This window comes from Rhinoderma darwinii, chromosome 2 (genome assembly GCF_050947455.1).
Source record: "Rhinoderma darwinii isolate aRhiDar2 chromosome 2, aRhiDar2.hap1, whole genome shotgun sequence".
In the NCBI taxonomy this organism is placed as follows: domain Eukaryota; kingdom Metazoa; phylum Chordata; class Amphibia; order Anura; family Rhinodermatidae; genus Rhinoderma; species Rhinoderma darwinii.
The window spans coordinates 385,931,373-385,950,524 of NC_134688.1; positions in this window are offsets into that span (position 1 = coordinate 385,931,373).

Consider the following 19,152-nt stretch of genomic DNA (forward strand, 5'->3'; position numbering starts at 1 on the left):
GTTACTTACATTGTACATACTTTTTTTCAGGACGCGCCCGGGTCTTATGATGCTGGGATAGCCTGGTGTGCGGATGTTTGGCACTGCATGCAGGGCAGCCCGCTCTCTTACAATATGGGCGTTATAAATAGGCTGCTATTCGGCGATATATGCTGTGCCTCACTATCCATACACTATGCCTCCATGTTTTACACACTACTCACGTTTTTGTTTCACTCACAGCCCTGATTTCTACACACTACACATAGTCATGTCCCCTATACCTCACATGTGCACTATACACAGTATTTTATTATTTATTTATTATTATTACACATTTACTTCCATGCCCAACACACCACTCCCCTCAAGGTAAGTGGGAGTGGCTATCATTATTTAAACACACCTGGGCACTTCCCATCAACAGCATTCTCTGACCTGGTTGCGTCCTGTTTGGAACGGGTATTTTACCCACCACCTAATCTGTGAGTATGGCCTTTTCTGTGGTTTTAATTACATTCTATGTCCCATTTTTTTTGTATATCTTAGATTTTGGAACGAAAAGTTCTAGGTAGGGACTCGCAAGTGTGGGGATCCGTGACGTGGATTGCGAGCTTGCGTTTTTTTGGCCAAAACAACAACTAATACCCCATGTTTTCTCATGGTTACTTACATTGTACATACTTTTTTTCAGGACGCGCCCGGGTCTTATGATGCTGGGATAGCCTGGTGTGCGGATGTTTGGCACTGCATGCAGGGCAGCCCGCTCTCTTACAATATGGGCGTTATAAATAGGCTGCTATTCGGCGATATATGCTGTGCCTCACTATCCATACACTATGCCTCCATGTTTTACACACTACTCACGTTTTTGTTTCACTCACAGCCCTGATTTCTACACACTACACATAGTCATGTCCCCTATACCTCACATGTGCACTATACACAGTATTTTATTATTTATTTATTATTATTACACATTTACTTCCATGCCCAACACACCACTCCCCTCAAGGTAAGTGGGAGTGGCTATCATTATTTAAACACACCTGGGCACTTCCCATCAACAGCATTCTCTGACCTGGTTGCGTCCTGTTTGGAACGGGTATTTTACCCACCACCTAATCTGTGAGTATGGCCTTTTCTGTGGTTTTAATTACATTCTATGTCCCATTTTTTTTGTATATCTTAGATTTTGGAACGAAAAGTTCTAGGTAGGGACTCGCAAGTGTGGGGATCCGTGACGTGGATTGCGAGCTTGCGTTTTTTTGGCCAAAACAACAACTAATACCCCATGTTTTCTCATGGTTACTTACATTGTACATACTTTTTTTCAGGACGCGCCCGGGTCTTATGATGCTGGGATAGCCTGGTGTGCGGATGTTTGGCACTGCATGCAGGGCAGCCCGCTCTCTTACAATATGGGCGTTATAAATAGGCTGCTATTCGGCGATATATGCTGTGCCTCACTATCCATACACTATGCCTCCATGTTTTACACACTACTCACGTTTTTGTTTCACTCACAGCCCTGATTTCTACACACTACACATAGTCATGTCCCCTATACCTCACATGTGCACTATACACAGTATTTTATTATTTATTTATTATTATTACACATTTACTTCCATGCCCAACACACCACTCCCCTCAAGGTAAGTGGGAGTGGCTATCATTATTTAAACACACCTGGGCACTTCCCATCAACAGCATTCTCTGACCTGGTTGCGTCCTGTTTGGAACGGGTATTTTACCCACCACCTAATCTGTGAGTATGGCCTTTTCTGTGGTTTTAATTACATTCTATGTCCCATTTTTTTTGTATATCTTAGATTTTGGAACGAAAAGTTCTAGGTAGGGACTCGCAAGTGTGGGGATCCGTGACGTGGATTGCGAGCTTGCGTTTTTTTGGCCAAAACAACAACTAATACCCCATGTTTTCTCATGGTTACTTACATTGTACATACTTTTTTTCAGGACGCGCCCGGGTCTTATGATGCTGGGATAGCCTGGTGTGCGGATGTTTGGCACTGCATGCAGGGCAGCCCGCTCTCTTACAATATGGGCGTTATAAATAGGCTGCTATTCGGCGATATATGCTGTGCCTCACTATCCATACACTATGCCTCCATGTTTTACACACTACTCACGTTTTTGTTTCACTCACAGCCCTGATTTCTACACACTACACATAGTCATGTCCCCTATACCTCACATGTGCACTATACACAGTATTTTATTATTTATTTATTATTATTACACATTTACTTCCATGCCCAACACACCACTCCCCTCAAGGTAAGTGGGAGTGGCTATCATTATTTAAACACACCTGGGCACTTCCCATCAACAGCATTCTCTGACCTGGTTGCGTCCTGTTTGGAACGGGTATTTTACCCACCACCTAATCTGTGAGTATGGCCTTTTCTGTGGTTTTAATTACATTCTATGTCCCATTTTTTTTGTATATCTTATATATATATATATGTATATATATATATATATATATATACATATATATATATATATATATATTTATATATATATATGTATATATATATATACATATATATATATATATATGTATATACATATATATATATATGTATATACATATATATAAATATATATATATAGATATATCTTTATAGATCTATATATATAGCTCTGTGGCTTGAATAACAAGTGGTTTGTATATCAAGTGGAGTTCCAAAAACCGGATTGATTTACTGTGTTGTGTGTGACAAAGTGGGGGGCCATTGTATGTGATATATGTATTGATTGCTTGCTTGCTACAAAGTTAGCAAAAGTGACATTATTTAAAACCATTTTTCCCTTGCAGCTTCCTTCCTGCTGAATAGCTGAGTAAGGGGGAGGGGTTAGCTGCTACCAGGTGCTATAAATCAGGCCTCACTACTCTGTAGAGCCTGCTCTGTGGCTTGAAACAACAAGTGGTTTGTATATCAAGTGGAGTTCCAAAAACCGGAGTTCAAAAGAGGAGTTAAAGCCCAAGTAAGTGCTCTTCTACTTCTTTATCTTTTTGATTAACACCTGTTCGCTGTTTTTTTTGTAACTGGGATAATGGACAGCAAGATTGGAGGTTTTCTTCAGTGCACAGTTTGCCATATGTATGCACGACTGGAGCCGGAGTTCCAGGGTGAATATCTCTGTGGCAGATGTGAGCATGTTGTTCACCTGGAAGCTCGTATTAGAGATCTGGAGGAGCAGAATGCAACACTGAGGAGGATAGACAATTTTGAACGGAGCTTGCTGCTCACAGAGCATGCAGTTAGTGGGTTACAACTGGAGGGTGAAGACATGGGTGAGCAGGATCAGGTAAGTAGCTGGGTTAATGTAGTTAGGGGCAGTAGAAAGGGGTCAAAGACAAGGAAGGCCGATCCGGTTTCTGACATTCGAGGCAAAATTGCCAAGTTGGGTGATGATGCGAGGGTGTCAGTCTCAGAAATGGCAGCCCTAGTGGATACTGATCTCCCTAACAGCCGGGAGAACAGCCCATCTAGTAGTCGGCGGGATGGTAATGCAGGTAAGCCAAGACAATTGATAGTCGTAGGGGATTCTATAATAAGGAAGACGGATAGAATTATTTGTCGCCAAGACCACCTCAACCGAATGGTTTGCTGTCTCCCTGGTGCCAGGGTTCGGCATGTGGTGGAACGGGTGGACAAATTGCTGGGAGGGGCTGGTGATGATCCAGCTGTCGTGGTCCATGTCGGTACCAACGACAGAATAAATGGTAGGTGGAGGAGCCTTAAGAATAATTTTAAAGAACTAGGCTACAAGCTGAAGGGAAGGACCTCCAAAGTAGTATTCTCAGGAATACTGCCTGTGCCATGCGCATCACAGGAAAGACAGCGGGAGCTTAGGGAGTTAAATGCATGGCTGAAGTCTTGGTGTAGAGGAGAAGGATTTGGGTTCCTAGAGCACTGGGCTGACTTTTCATTGGGGTACAAACTGTATTCTGCAGATGATTTGCACCTAAATGGAAGGGGGTCCGCTGTGCTGGGGGAGAGAATTCTAGCTGGGGTGGCGGAGTATTTAAACTAGGGCTGAGGAGGGAGGTCAATGTAGAAAAAAAAGGGGTAGCCAGGTTAGAGAGGGGTCAGACTATATTGGTGGGGGGAGAAACAGAATGTGGGGAGAGGACTAGACAACAAGATAAGGAGATCCTTTCGTTACAAAACATCAGTGTAAATAAAATGGACCGATTAATGTCAAATCACATTTCTGATAATAAAAGTGAAAAACTGACAGGCAAGTTAAAGTGTATGTTCACAAATGCCAGAAGTCTAGCAAGCAAAATGGGGGAGCTGGAGGCCTTGATACTGGAAGAAAATATAGATATAGTTGGTGTTGCTGAAACATGGCTGGACTCTTCACATGACTGGGCTGTAAATCTACAGGGTTTTACACTTTTTCGTAAAGACAGGACAAATAGGAAAGGTGGTGGTGTATGTCTGTATGTGAGAAATGATATGAAGGCGAGTGTGAAAGAGACAATAGTGGGTGAATACTGTGAGGAGGTTGAAACCTTGTGGGTGGAACTAGAAAGGGAGGTAAACACTGAAAAAATTACTTTTGGTGTAATCTATAGACCCCCCAATATAACTGAGGAGATGGAAGTTCAGCTATATAAACAGATGGAGCGGGCTGCACAGGCGGGTACTGTAGTGATAATGGGAGATTTTAATTTCCGGGATATTAATTGGTGTCATGGTTCGGCTTCAACTGCAAAGGGGAGACATTTCCTCAACCTGTTGCAGGAAAATTTTATGGGCCAGTTTGTGGAAGACCCGACTAGAGGTGAAGCTCTGTTGGATCTGGTCATTTCTAATAATGCAGATCTTGTTAGGAATGTCAATGTACGTGAAAACATCGGGAACAGTGATCATAATATAGTTACATTTTACCTATACTGTAAAAAACAAACGCAGGCTGGGAGGGCAAAAACATTTAATTTTAAGAAAGCCAATTTCCCCAGGATGAGGGCGGCAATTCAGGATATAGACTGGGAAGAACTAATGTCAAATAATGGGACAAATGATAAATGGGAGATTTTCAAATCTACTTTGAGTTATTATAGTGCAAAATTTATTCCTACAGGTAATAAGTATAAACGACTCAAATTAAACCCCACATGGCTTACACCTTCTGTGAAAGGGGCAATACATGACAAAAAAAGGGCATTTAAAAAATACAAATCTGAGGGTACAGCTGTAGCCTTTGTAAAATATAAAGAGCTTAATAAAATCTGTAAAAATGTAATAAAATTAGCAAAAATACAAAATGAAAGGCAGGTGGCCAGGGATAGTAAAACAAATCCCAAAAAATTCTTCAAGCATATAAATGCAAAAAAGCCAAGGTCTGAACATGTAGGACCCCTAGATAATGGTAATGGGGAGTTGATCACAGGGGATCAAGAGAAGGCAGAGTTACTAAATGGGTTCTTTAGCTCTGTATATACAACTGAAGAAGGAGCAGCTGATGTATCCGGTGCCAGTGCTGTTAATATATAAGTTGATATACTGAATTGGATGAATGTAGAGATGGTCCAAGCTAAATTAAATAAAATAAATGTACACAAGGCCCCGGGACCAGATGGGTTACACCCTAGAGTTCTTAAGGAGCTTAGTTCAGTTATTTCTGTCCCCCTTTTCATAATATTCAGAGAATCTCTAGTGACTGGTATAGTGCCAAGGGACTGGCGCAGGGCAAATGTGGTGCCTATTTTCAAAAAGGGCTCTAGGTCTTCCCCGGGTAATTATAGACCAGTAAGCTTAACATCCATCGTGGGGAAAATGTTTGAGGGGCTATTGAGGGACTATATACAGGATTATGTGACAATAAATAGCATTATAAGTGACAGCCAGCACGGTTTTACTAAGGACAGAAGTTGTCAAACTAACCTAATCTGTTTTTATGAAGAGGTGAGCAGAAGTCTAGACAGAGGGGCCGCTGTGGATTTAGTGTTTTTGGACTTTGCAAAGGCATTTGACACTGTCCCCCATAGACGCCTAATGGGTAAATTAAGGACTATAGGTTTAGAAAATATAGTTTGTAATTGGATTGAGAATTGGCTCAAGGACCGTATCCAGAGAGTTGTGGTCAATGATTCCTTCTCTGAATGGTCACCGGTTATAAGTGGTGTACCCCAGGGTTCAGTGCTGGGACCACTATTATTCAACTTATTTATTAATGATATAGAGGATGGGATTAATAGCACGATTTCTATTTTTGCAGATGACACCAAGCTATGTAATATAGTTCAGACTATGGAAGATGTTCATGAATTACAGGCAGATTTAAACAAACTAAGTGTTTGGGCGTCCACTTGGCAGATGAAGTTTAATGTAGATAAATGTAAAGTTATGCATCTGGGTACCAACAACCTGCATGCATCATATGTCCTAGGGGGCGCTACACTGGCGGATTCACTTGTTGAGAAGGATCTGGGTGTACTTGTAAATCATAAACTCAATAACAGCATGCAGTGTCAATCAGCTGCTTCAAAGGCCAGCAGGATATTGTCGTGTATTAAAAGAGGCATGGACTCGCGGGACAGGGATGTAATATTACCACTTTACAAAGCATTAGTGAGGCCTCATCTAGAATATGCAGTCCAGTTCTGGGCTCCAGTTCATAGAAAGGATGCCCTGGAGTTGGAAAAAATACAAAGAAGAGCAACGAAGCTGATAAGGGGCTTGGAGAATTTAAGTTATGAGGAAAGATTGAAAGAATTAAACCTATTTAGCCTTGAAAAAAGACGACTAAGGGGGGACATGATTAACTTATATAAATATATTAATGGCACATACAAAAAATATGGTGAAATCCTGTTCCTTGTAAAACCCCCTCAAAAAACAAGGGGACACTCCCTCCGTCTGGAGAAAAAAAGGTTCAAGCGGCAGAGGCGACAAGGCTTCTTTACAGTAAAAACGGTGAATTTATGGAATAGTCTACCGCAGGAGCTGGTCACAGCAGGGACAGTAGATGGCTTTAAAAAAGGGTTAGATAATTTCCTAGAACAAAAAAATATTAGCTCCTATGTGTAGAAATTTTTCCTTCCCTTTTCCCTTCCCTTGGTTGAACTTGATGGACATGTGTCTTTTTTCAGCCGTACTAACTATGTAACTATGTAACTATGTATAATTCAATGTATTCGAGGATTTTAGACAATTTTTTTATTGTTTTCTGTTACCATTTTTTTTTTTACTTTTTGAGATACAGCCTTTATATGTATCCAAATCTAAATCCGTCAGGCCAGCGTGACTGACGACTTTCAGTGACAGCAGGTCCTGTTTGTCTCTGACACACAGGATCCAGCTGTTATCGATCACATCTAAATTCATGTGATCCAGCATTTTGGACTTTGAAAACGTCTGAAAAAGAAAGAGTGTCAATCCGGCCTCAGAGATGAATGCCTTTGTAAATCTTCATGTTATGAATCATGCCTCAATTTATTTTTCTAATAGTTTCCGTAAGAATCTGTGATTAAAAAAAATCATGCCTGGATGCCTCTGTATGAAATAGAAAGTATACAAAAATACAATATGGGCCCAGAGATTTCTATAAGTACTATATTACAATTCCCCACAACACGGATCGGTTCTACAGTTGTCGGCTTAAGGCATTGCCTAAAAGTTTTGCATTACTTTTTATAGTTATCTGAAAAACATAGTTTTTTTGCTAGTTTAATAAATCCTCCCAAAATACTTGTCAGACACAATAAAGCATAAAGATACATTATATTTTAGCTGGCTATATGTTTAAACCAGCTGTCTAACTATTGATCTTATTGTTCATTCCAATCTTGATCTATTATTCAACCTCGCCCAATAGAGCCACCACAATGCACACTGACAGATAGGTATTTTATGACGACACCTCACACATGGGCACATACAGATATCTTTAAACTAATTTCAGATGTCATGGAAATTGTGTGTGTTTTAAATGCAGATTTTAACATAGAAAATCTGCTTTAAAAAATATCCATTAATATGCTACTTTAAAAAAATCTGTGCGGTTCATAAATATGTATCTGCTGCAGGCCCTATCTGTTCTAAATCTTTTTGTCTAAATGTTGCATGGTAGTTATTTCCTTGAAAAAAATTAACTTTTTCTACAAGAAAGCTAGACTCTTTTTGTTTGTTAGAGGTAAAAAAGTGTGGCACTAGTTTTCTAGTTTTGGGCCCAAGGAGTTTATATATTTCCATTCTAAAATTATTAAACCCAACCTCTGTTGGTATCTTATAATGGTTACATTGATAAAAAATAATAATGGGATAACTTTTTGTTCCCTTCATTTGAGATCAGGGACCATGGTTGTTGAAGCTGTGATTGGAGCTTGGAGGGACCCTATAAGCTATTAACTATGGTGCTATTTACACCATTATACTCCTAGCCATCTGATTTATTTCCAAAGGTATGACAGAGCTCTCCCGCACCTTGGCATTCCCCCATATTCAATGCTGTTTGTGATTAGTAAAGTAATAAAAACAATAAGAGCATCCTTATAATCAGAGACTTTAAACATTGAAGTGGAATACAGTTACAATTCTGGAAGAGGTTCCTAGTGAAAAGACTGGAAGAAAAAATATCTCTAACAAAAATTCTACTATTATTTTTATACAGTCCTAGCCAAAATAGTATTTCCTACCCCTAAAATAAAAGTAACAGTTCGGTGCTATTAATTAATGAATTGGCAGAATCGTGTATTTCTGCAAATCATACCTCCAAGTCTGTTATAATGACAATATGCTTGTAATAGGAATAATGCAGGAATGACGGGAGAGAGACAGCTTTAAAGGAACACTAATCTGCTGCACCTTCATTTATTATTCGGCTATTTCAACAATGTGTCAGGTGTAGCTCATATGATGGGTTAACGTGGAAGAGAGAACTTCAGACAACATTTCAGCCAACAGTGTCAAAAGAACACTGACACTTGTCAGTCAGTTATTGGTGTAGCTGCAGGCCATCAATTGTTATGTGAGTATGAGAGATGGCATTTACTTAGCTTCTTTGGTCTAAATTTTTTGGTATTTTAACATCCGACACTCTTGATATATCCTATACTATGAAAGCTAAACAAAAAGAAAAATATGTATTTGTGTATGTATATAGAAAGATATAGAGCACAGTAACGGCACCAGGACTTCAAGGTAGATGAAAGCAAAAGTGGATTTATTTCACCTCAACACAGCAACGTTTCGGTTCAACAGGAACCTTTCTCAAGCTTGAGAAAGGTTCCTGTTGAACCGAAACGTTGCTGTGTTGAGGTGAAATAAATCCACTTTTGCTTTCATCTACCTTGAAGTCCTGGTGCCGTTACTGTGCTCTATATCTTTCTCTATTTGATTTTGGGGAATTGATTCACCCCCAGGTAACGTGCACATGGCCTGATTTGTTATAGCATTGGAGTGCTGTGTTCATCTACTCTGGACTGTGTGTATGTATATATATATATATATATATATATATATATATATATATATATATATACACTACCGTTAAAAAGTTTGGGGTCACCCAGACAATTTTGTGTTTTCCATGAAAACTCACACTTATATTTATCAAATGAGTTGCAAAATGACTAGAAAATATAGTCAAGACATTGACAAGATTAGAAATAATGATTTTTATTTGAAATAATAATTTTCTCCCTCAAACTTTGCTTTCGTCAAAGAATGCTCCATTTGCATCAATTACAGCATTGCAGACCTTTGGCATTCTAGCTGTTAATTTGCTGAGGTAATTGGGAGAAATTTCACCCCATGCTTCCAGAAGGCCCTCCCACAAGTTGGATTGGCTTGATGGGCACTTCTTGTGTACCATACGGTCAAGCTGCTCCCACAACAGCTCTATGGGGTTGAGATCTGGTGACTGCGCTGGCCACTCCATTACAGATAGAATACCAGCTGCCTGCTTCTTCCCTAAATAGTTCTTGCATAATTTGGAGGTGTGCTTTGGGTCATTGTCCTGTTGTAGGATGAACTTGGCTCCAATCAAGCTCTGTCCACAGGGTATGGCATGGCTTTGCAAAATGGAGTGATAGCCTTCCTTATTCAAAATCCCTTTTACCTTGTACAAATCTCCCACTTTACCAGCACCAAAGCAACCCCAGACCATCACATTACCTCCACCATGCTTGACAGATGGCGTCAGGCACTCTTCCAGCATCTTTTCAGTTGTTCTGCGTCTCACAAATGTTCTTCTGTGTGATCCAAACACCTCAAACTTCGATTCATCTGTCCATAACACTTTTTTTTCCAATCTTCCTCGGTCCAATGTCTGTGTGCTTTTGCCCATATTAATATTTTCCTTTATTAGCCAGTCTCAGATATGGCTTTTTCTTTGCCACTCTGCCCTGAAGGCCAGCATCCCGGAGTCGCCTCTTCACTGTAGACGTTGACACTGGCATTTTGCGGGTACTATTTAATGAAGCTGCCAGTTGAGGACCTGTGAGGCGTCTATTTCTCAAACTAGAGACTCTAATGTACTTGTCTTGTTGCTCAGTTGTGCAGCGGGGCCTCCCACTTCTCTTTCTACTCTGGTTAGAGCCTGCATGTGCTGACCTCTGAAGGGAGTAGTACAGACCGCTGTAGGAAATCTTTAGTTTCTTGGCAATTTCTCGCATGGAATAGCCTTCATTTCTAAGAACAAGAATAGACTGTCGAGTTTCACATGAAAGCTCTCTTTTTCTAGCCATTTCGAGAGTTTAATCGAATCCACAAATGTAATGCTCAAGATTCTCAACTAGCTCAAAGGAAGGTCAGTTTTATAGCTCCTCTAAACAGTAAAACTGTTTACAGCGGTGCTAACATAATTGCACAAGGGTTTTCAAGTGTTTTCTAATCATCCATTAGCCTTCTAACACGGTTAGCAAACACAATGTACCATTAGAACACTGGAGTGATGGTTGCTGGAAATGGGCCTCTTTACACCTATGTAGATATTGCATTAAAAACCAGACGTTTGCAGCTAGAATAGTCATTTAGCACATTAACAATGTATAGAGTGTATTTCTGATTAATTTTATGTTATCTTCATTGAAAAAAACTGTGCTTTTCTTTAAAAAATAAGGAAATTTCTAAGTGCCCTAAACTCTTGAACGGTAGTGTATATATATATATATATATATATATATATATATATATATATATATAGACATAAACACACAGTGAAAACTCCCCAGAAAATCACCCATTTTAGAAGACCGATTTTCCCCATCATTTTAGTCTATGGAAGCTGCCCCTGCCACTAACCACCCCCTAATCTGAATAAATGCCACTTTAGTCAGAAGCATGAGGACGAGACTTGCTTGGCACATCAGGGGAGATAAGCTGGCAGCAGTGCACCAGATCTTTGGGGCAGAGAGGAGCAATTCAAGCACCACAGAGTGTCATAGAAAAGGAGGGAGGCTGTCAGAAACGGGGAGGGTGCAGGATGAGTAAGCAAGGGAGACTGACACTGTGGTGTCAAGGTTAGTAGTGAGGGGGGATATGGAGAGCAGAGCCTGACTGGGGTCTTAGAATGAGGGGAGCCATGCTGGTGTACTGTATAAAAATGAGCTAGGAGCCATGCTTTGGACCAGGAATCGGAGGAGAACCATTCTGGGGACTAGGAAGGAGAGGGAAGCCATGCTGGGGACCAGAAAGGAGAGGAGAGTAGTGCTAGGGACTAGAAATGAGGGGAGGGAGCCATGCTGGGAAACAAGATTTAAAGTGGAGCCATGCTGGTGGAGACAAGAAATGAGAGAGGGGCCATGCTGGGGACTAGAAATGGGAGGGCCATGCTGGGGACTAAGAATGAGAGGAGAGCCATGCTGGAGACCAGGACAGAGATATGGCTATTCTGGGGACTATGAATAAGTGGAGGACCATGCTGGGGACTAGGAAGGAGAGGGCCATGCTGTGGACTAAGAATGAGAGGAGAGCCATGTTGAGACCAGCAATGAGAGCGGGATATGCTGGGTACTATGAATGAGAGAGGGCCATGCTGGGGGCTAACAATGAGGGGGAGCAATTCTGGGAACTAGGAATGAGAGAGGGACCCATGCTGGGGACTAAGAATAATAGTGGGCCTTGCTGGGGACTAAGAACGAGAAGGGGAGCTGTGCTGAAAATTAAGGATGAGAGGGCTGTTTCTTTGCGTGCTGTACATGTTTGCTAACTGAATTACACTCTTTAACCTCTATTCTGTGTACTTTTTTTTTATTTGAGAGGACCACCCCCACGTACATTGCAAACCCGGAGGCCATTGTCTGGCCTCCGGATGCCATGTCAACCATTGGCAGCCCCCAAAATCGCATTGCGGGGGCTAACGATGTGCTACAAACCCCCTAAATGCAGCGATCGCAATTGGTTGCCACGTCTAATAAGTTAATTGCCGAAATTAGCGGTGATAGGCCGCTGATTGGAAACAGGGAGATCAGGGCAGACACCCTGCACAGTTAACCGCCACTGCTTCATGAGGGCTTATTTTTTGAGGGACGATCTATAGTTTTCATTGGTACAATTTTTGGTGTACATGGGATTTTTTTTTGGAGGGACATGATCAACAAACGCTATTCCGCCATTATTTGTTTTTTGGCCTTTACTGTTCAGGATGGATAAGATGTTAGGTTGTTACGGCTGTAGCTAACCAATTATGTTTACTTTCTCAAATATATTTTTCCTTAAAGCATTATGTAGGGAGAAAAAAGTTTTTTTGTTTTTTCTTACTTTGGGTATTTTTTTTCTGAACATTTTATGTAACGTAAAAAAAAATTGGTCTTAACGCATTATAACGTACATGTACGTTATAAGTGTTAAAGGGAAGTATGGAGCGGGCTCACAGTCTGAACTCGCTCCATACTTAGCGGGTGACGGCTGTGTAATACAGCCGTCATTTTGCTGAAACGGGCGGAATCAAAGATCACATTTGATTCCGCCCGCTTAACCCCTTAGATACCGCTGTTAATCTCAACAGCAGCATCTCCGGCGTTAGAATGATGGGGATGGCCCCCTCGGACAGTCCATCACTCTCGCCGCCAGGCGATCGTAATGTGCCAATGGTTGTCATAGCACCCTAATGAAGGCCCACAGGTTTTCCATGTTTGTACTCCTATGAAGCTCTGCCTCCGGCAGTGCTTCATAGGAGTCTGTCAGTATATGGATATACTGCACTACATTAGTATTGCAGTATATCATGCAAGCTATCCAATGATCACTGGTTTCTTTCAACAAATAGTTTTTTCTTTGTAAAGGCGGTAAAACACAAAAAAAAAACTATATAAATTTGGTAACGCCGTAATCATATCAATCTGTAGAAGAAAGTTAAAATGTTGTTTTTAACACACGATGAACACCATAGAAATTAAACCCAAAAAAAGGTCGGAATTGCTTTTTTTTTTCCCATTTCACCCCACAAAGATTTTTTTTTCAGTTTCCTAGCACATTATATGGTACATGAAATGGTGCCATAAAAAAACGACTCGTCCTGCAAAAAAAAAAAAAGCTCTCATACGGCTACGTCGACGAAAAAATAAAAACGTTTTGGCTTTAGGAAGACGGGGTGGGAAAAACTAAAATGAAGAAATTAAAATTGGCCCGGTCATTAACCCCTTCCCTCTTTGGCCACTTTTGACCTTCCTGACAGAGCCTCATTTTTCAAATCTGACATGTTTAATTTTATGTGGTAATAACTTTGGAATGCTTTTACCTATCCAAGCGATTCTGAGATTGTTTTCTCGTGACACATTGGACTTTATGTTACTGCCAAAATGTGCTCGATATGTCCAGTATTTAATTGTGAAAAACACAAAAATTCAGCGAAAAATTTCAAAAATTAGCATTTTTCTCAATTTAAATGTATCTGCTTGTAAGACAGGCAGTTATAACAAACAAAATTGTTGCTAATTAACATGCCCCATATGTCTACTTTAGATTGGCATAGTTTTTTGAACATCCTTTTAGGGCATGGCCAGACGTGGCGGAATTGCTCTGCAATTCCGCTGCGGACAGTCCGCTGCGGTAATCCGCAGCGTACACGTTTCTCCATTGCTTTCCACAGCTTTTTAGTTAGGTTCATGCACACGTTGCGGAAAACTCCGCTGCGGACCATAGGCTGCGGTGCGGAATTTGGCGTCCGCAGCATACACTGGCTGTTGCGGACGTGTAACGGACTTGTTGCGGACTCATTGCGGAATTTCTCCATTGACTTCAATGGGGATTCAAAATTCCGCAATAACATCCGCAGATGTTATGTGTGTTGCGTAGCGTATTGATTTGACAAACATGACATTTCTTCATTCTGGCTGGACCTATGTATTTCTAGGTCTACAGCCAGACTGAGGCCCCATGCACAAATAACTTAAAAACCACCGTAGAAGGCCCATAGAAGTCAATGGGGCTCCCGTAATTACGGGTAACTACTTGTGTGCACCCGTAATTACGGGAGCGTTGCTAGGCGACGTCAGGAGATAGTCACTGTCCAGGGTGCTGAAAGAGTTAAACGATCGGCAGTAACTGTTTCAGTACCCTGGACAGTGACTTCCGATCACAATATAGATCAACGTGTTAAAAAAAATAGAAGTTCCTACTTACCGAGAACTCCCTGCTTCTTCCTTCAGTCCGGCCTCCCGGGATGACGTTTCAGTCCAAGTGACGGCTGCAGCCAATCACAGGCCAATCACAGGCTGCAGCGGTCACATGGACTGTCACGTCATCCAGGGAGGTCGGGCTGGATGTCGAAAGAGGGACGCGTCACCAAGACAACGGCCGGGTAAGTATGAATTTCTTTTACTTTTACTAGGGAAATGGCTGTCCCTTCTCTCTATCCTGCACTGATAGAGAGAAGGGAAGCACTCTTCACCTGAATACGCAACGGCTAATCCGCATCAATTTAATGCCCATTTTAGGCAAAGCCCAACAGAATCTGCAACGCAGATTATGTACGGCATTGATGCGGACAGTGGTGGAAGAAATATGCCACGTCTGGTCATACCCTTATTTTTCTAGGACGTTACAAGGCTTTGAACTTTAGCAGTTATTTCTCACATTTTCAAGAAAATTTCAAAAGGTTATTTTTACAGGGACCAGTTCAGTTGTGAAGTGGCTTTGAGGGCCTTATATATTAGAAACCCCCAAAAAGTCACCCTATTTTAAAAACTTCACCCCTCAAAGTATTCAAAACAGCATTTAGAAAATGTCTTAACTCTTTATACATTTCACAGGAATTAAAGCAATGTAGAGGTGAAATTTACAAATTTCATATTTTTTTGCAGAAATGAATTTTTAATCCAAATTTTTTTTAGAACACAGAAGGTTTTACCAGAGAAATGCAACTCAATATTTATTGCCAAGGTTCTGCAGTTTTAGGAAATATCCCACATGTGGCCGTAGCGTGCTACTAGAATGAAGCACCGGCCTCAGAAGCAAAGGAGTACCTAGAGGATTTTGGGGCCTTATTTTTATTACAATATATTTTAGGCACCATGTCAGGTTTGAAGGGCTCTTGCGGTGCCAAAACAGTGAAAATCCCCCAAAAGTGACCCCATTTGGGAAACTACACACCTCAAGGAAATTATCTAGGGGTATAGTGAGCATTTTGATTGCACAGGTTTTTCTACAGAAATTATTGGAAGTAGGCCGTGAAAATTAAAATCTACATTTTTTCAAAGAAAATGTAGGTTTACGCATTTTTTTTCTCATTTCCACAAGGACTAAAGGAGAAAAAGCACCACAAAATTTGTAAAGCAATTTCTCCCGAGTAAAACAATACCCCACATGTGGTAATAAACGGCTGTTTTGACACACGGCAGGGCTTAGAAGGGAAAGAGCGCTATTTGGCTTTTGGAGCTCAAATTTAGCAGGAATGGTTTGAGGATGCCATGTCACATTTGCAAAGCCCCTGAGGGGACAAAACAGTGGAAACCCCCCACAAGTGACCCCATTTTGGAAACTACACCCATTGAGGAAATTATCTAGGGGTATAATGAGCGTTTTGACCCAACAGGTTTTTTGCAGAAATTATTGGAAGTAGGCCCTGAAAATGACAATCTAAATTCTTTCAAAGAAAATGTTGGTTTAGCTAATTTTTTCTCATTTCCACAAGGACTGAAGGAGAAAAAGCACCATAAAATATGTAAAGCAATTTCTCCCGAGTAAAACAATACCCCACATGTGGTAATAAACGGATGTTGTTTGGACACACGGCAGGGCTTAGAAGGGATGGAGCGCCATATGGCTTTTGGAGTTCACATTTTGCAGGAAGGGTTTGCGGAGGCCATGTCGCATTTACAAAGCCCCTGAGGGGACAAAACAGTGGAAATCCCCCCCAGAAGTGACCCCATTTTGGAGACTACACCCATTGAGGAAATGATCTAGGGGTATAGTGAGCGTTTTGACCCCACAGGTTTTTTGCAGAAATTATTGGAAGTAGGCCCTGAAAATAAAAATCTACATTTTTTTCAAAGAAAATGTAGGTTTACCTAATTTTTCTCATTTCCACAAGGACTGAAGGAGAAAAAGCACCACTAAATTTGTAAATCAATTTCTCCCGAGTAAAATAATACCCCACATGTGGTAATAAATGGTTGTTTGGACACACGGCAGGGCTTAGAAGGGAAAGAGCGCTATTTGGCTTTTGGAGATCACATAGAGCAGGAATGGTTTGCAGAGGCCATGTCACATTTGCAAAGCCCCTGAGGGGACAAAACAATGAAAATGCCCAAAAAGTGACTCCATTTAGGAAACTACACCTCTTGAGGAATTCATCTAGGGGTGTAGTAAGCATTTTGACCACACAGATGTTTCATAGAATTTATTAGAATTGGGCAGTGAAAATAAACACAATCCTTTTTCTTCAATAAGACGTAGCTTTAGCGCAAAATTTTTCATTTTCAACAAATAAAGGAAAAAAAGAACCCAACATTTGTAAAGCAATTTCTCCCGAGTACGGCAATACCCCATATGTGGTCATAAACTGCTGTTTGGGCACACGGCAGGGCTCAGAAGGGAAGGAGCGCCATTTGGAGTGCAGATGTTGCTGGATTGGTTTCTAGGCGCCTGTGGGTCCAAAACAGTGGAAACCACCAAGAAGTGACCCCATTTTGGAAACTACACCCCTCAATGCATTTAACTAGGGGTGTAGTAAGAATTTTAACCCTGCAGGTGTTTTGTAGAAATTAGTGTGCACTCGATGGTGCAGAGTGAAAATTGGATTTTTTCCATAGATATGCGGATATGTTGTGCCCAGCTTGTGCCACCATAACAAGACAGCTCTCTAATTATTATGTGGTGTTTCCCGGTTTTAGAAACACCCTACATGTGGCCCTAATCTTTTGCCTGGACATTCGACCAGGCTCCGGAGTGAAAGCGTACCATGTAAAATTGAGGCCTAATTTGGCGATTTACAAAGTATTGGTTCACAACTGCAGAGGCTCTGATGTGAAATAATAAAAAGAAACCCCTGAGAAGTGACCCCAAGTCACTGCAAGGCATTTATTAAGGGCTGTAGTGAGTATTTTCACCCCACAGGTCTTTTCCATAAATGATTGCACTGCGGATGGTGCAAAAATTTATATTTTTCCCTAGATATGCCATTTCAGTGGCAAATATGTCATACCCAGCTTATGACGCTGGAGACACACACTCCAAAAATTGTTAAAAGGGTTCTCCCGGGTATGACGATGCCATATATGTGGAAGGAAACTGCTGTTTGGGCACATTGTAGGGTTCAGAGCGGAGGGAGCGCCATTTGGCTTTTGGAGAGCGGATTTTGCTTGCTAGTAGATTTGTTGGAGTGTTGCTGGTGTTTCCATTTATAATGTGGGGGTACATGTAAGCTGGGCAGAGTACATCAGGGGCATAGTCAGGTGGCATAATAATCGGGGGGTAAAAAAACAATAAAATGATCCATAGATGTGTGTTACGCTGTGAAGCAATCTTTTCTGCACAGGCCGGTGTCGCACTGATATATGGCGTCCTTTCTTATCCCCCTTTTGGTCCACACTCCGCACCTTTGCGGTTTGGGGAATTTTGCTGGGAAAGTGTTGTCCTGGTATAATATTGGCACCCTCGCTTCTAGCAGATATGTTTGAGTCCTCCCCTTCTTGGCTCCCAAATTTTAGGTCCTTGATAAATCGCCTCTTGAAACAGAAGAAATGTTCCCCTCGGGCCGTCACAACTGCATATTTTTCATTTCCTGACTTATTGGAGCCATAACTAATTTTATTTTTTCATAGACATAGTTGTATGAGGGTTGTTTTTTTGCGGACGAGCTGTAGTTCTCATTGGTACCATTTTGGGGTTCATGCGACTTTTTGATCACCTTTTATCCTATTTTTTGGGAGGCCAGGTAAATAAAAAAACGCAATTCTGGCATAGTTTTTTAGGTTTTTTTTATACAGCGTTCACCACGTGTTATAAATTACATGTTAACTTTATTCTGCGGTTCAGTCCGATTCCGGCGATACATATTTTATAGCACTTTTTTATGTTTTACAACTTTTTGCACAATAAAATTACTTTTGTAAAAAGAATGTATTTTTTCTGTCGCCAAGCTGTGAGAATCATAACTTTTTAAGTTTTTTTTGCAGACGGAGCTGAATGAGGGCTTGTTTTTTGCGAGACGAGCTATAGTTTTTATACGTGCGACTTTTTGATCACTTTTTATTCCAATATTTGTAGGGCAAAGTGACCAAAAAACAGAAACTCTGGTAAAGTTTTTTATGTTTTTTTTTACGCTGTTCACCGCGTGCAATAAATAATATAATATTTTGATACCTCAGGTCGTTATGGTCGTGGCGATACCAAATACGTATGGTTTATTATTATTTTTCAATAACAAAGGATTTGATAAGAGAAAAAGGGCGATTGTGTTTTATATTACTTGAAACTTTTATTGTTTTCAAACTTTTATTTTTTTCACTTTTTTTTTATACTTTTTTTTTTTACACTTTTTCTCAAGTCCCACTAGGTGACTTGACGGTCCAACTGTCAGATTATTTTTTTTCTAATACATTGCACTACCTACGTAGTGCAATGTATTAGATCTGTCAGTTATTCACTGACAGCAGGCCGATTAGGCTTCGCATCCCGGCGGGGCCTAATCGGCTTCCGTAATGGCAGAGCAGTAGGCCATTGTGTCTCATGTTGCCATAGCAGC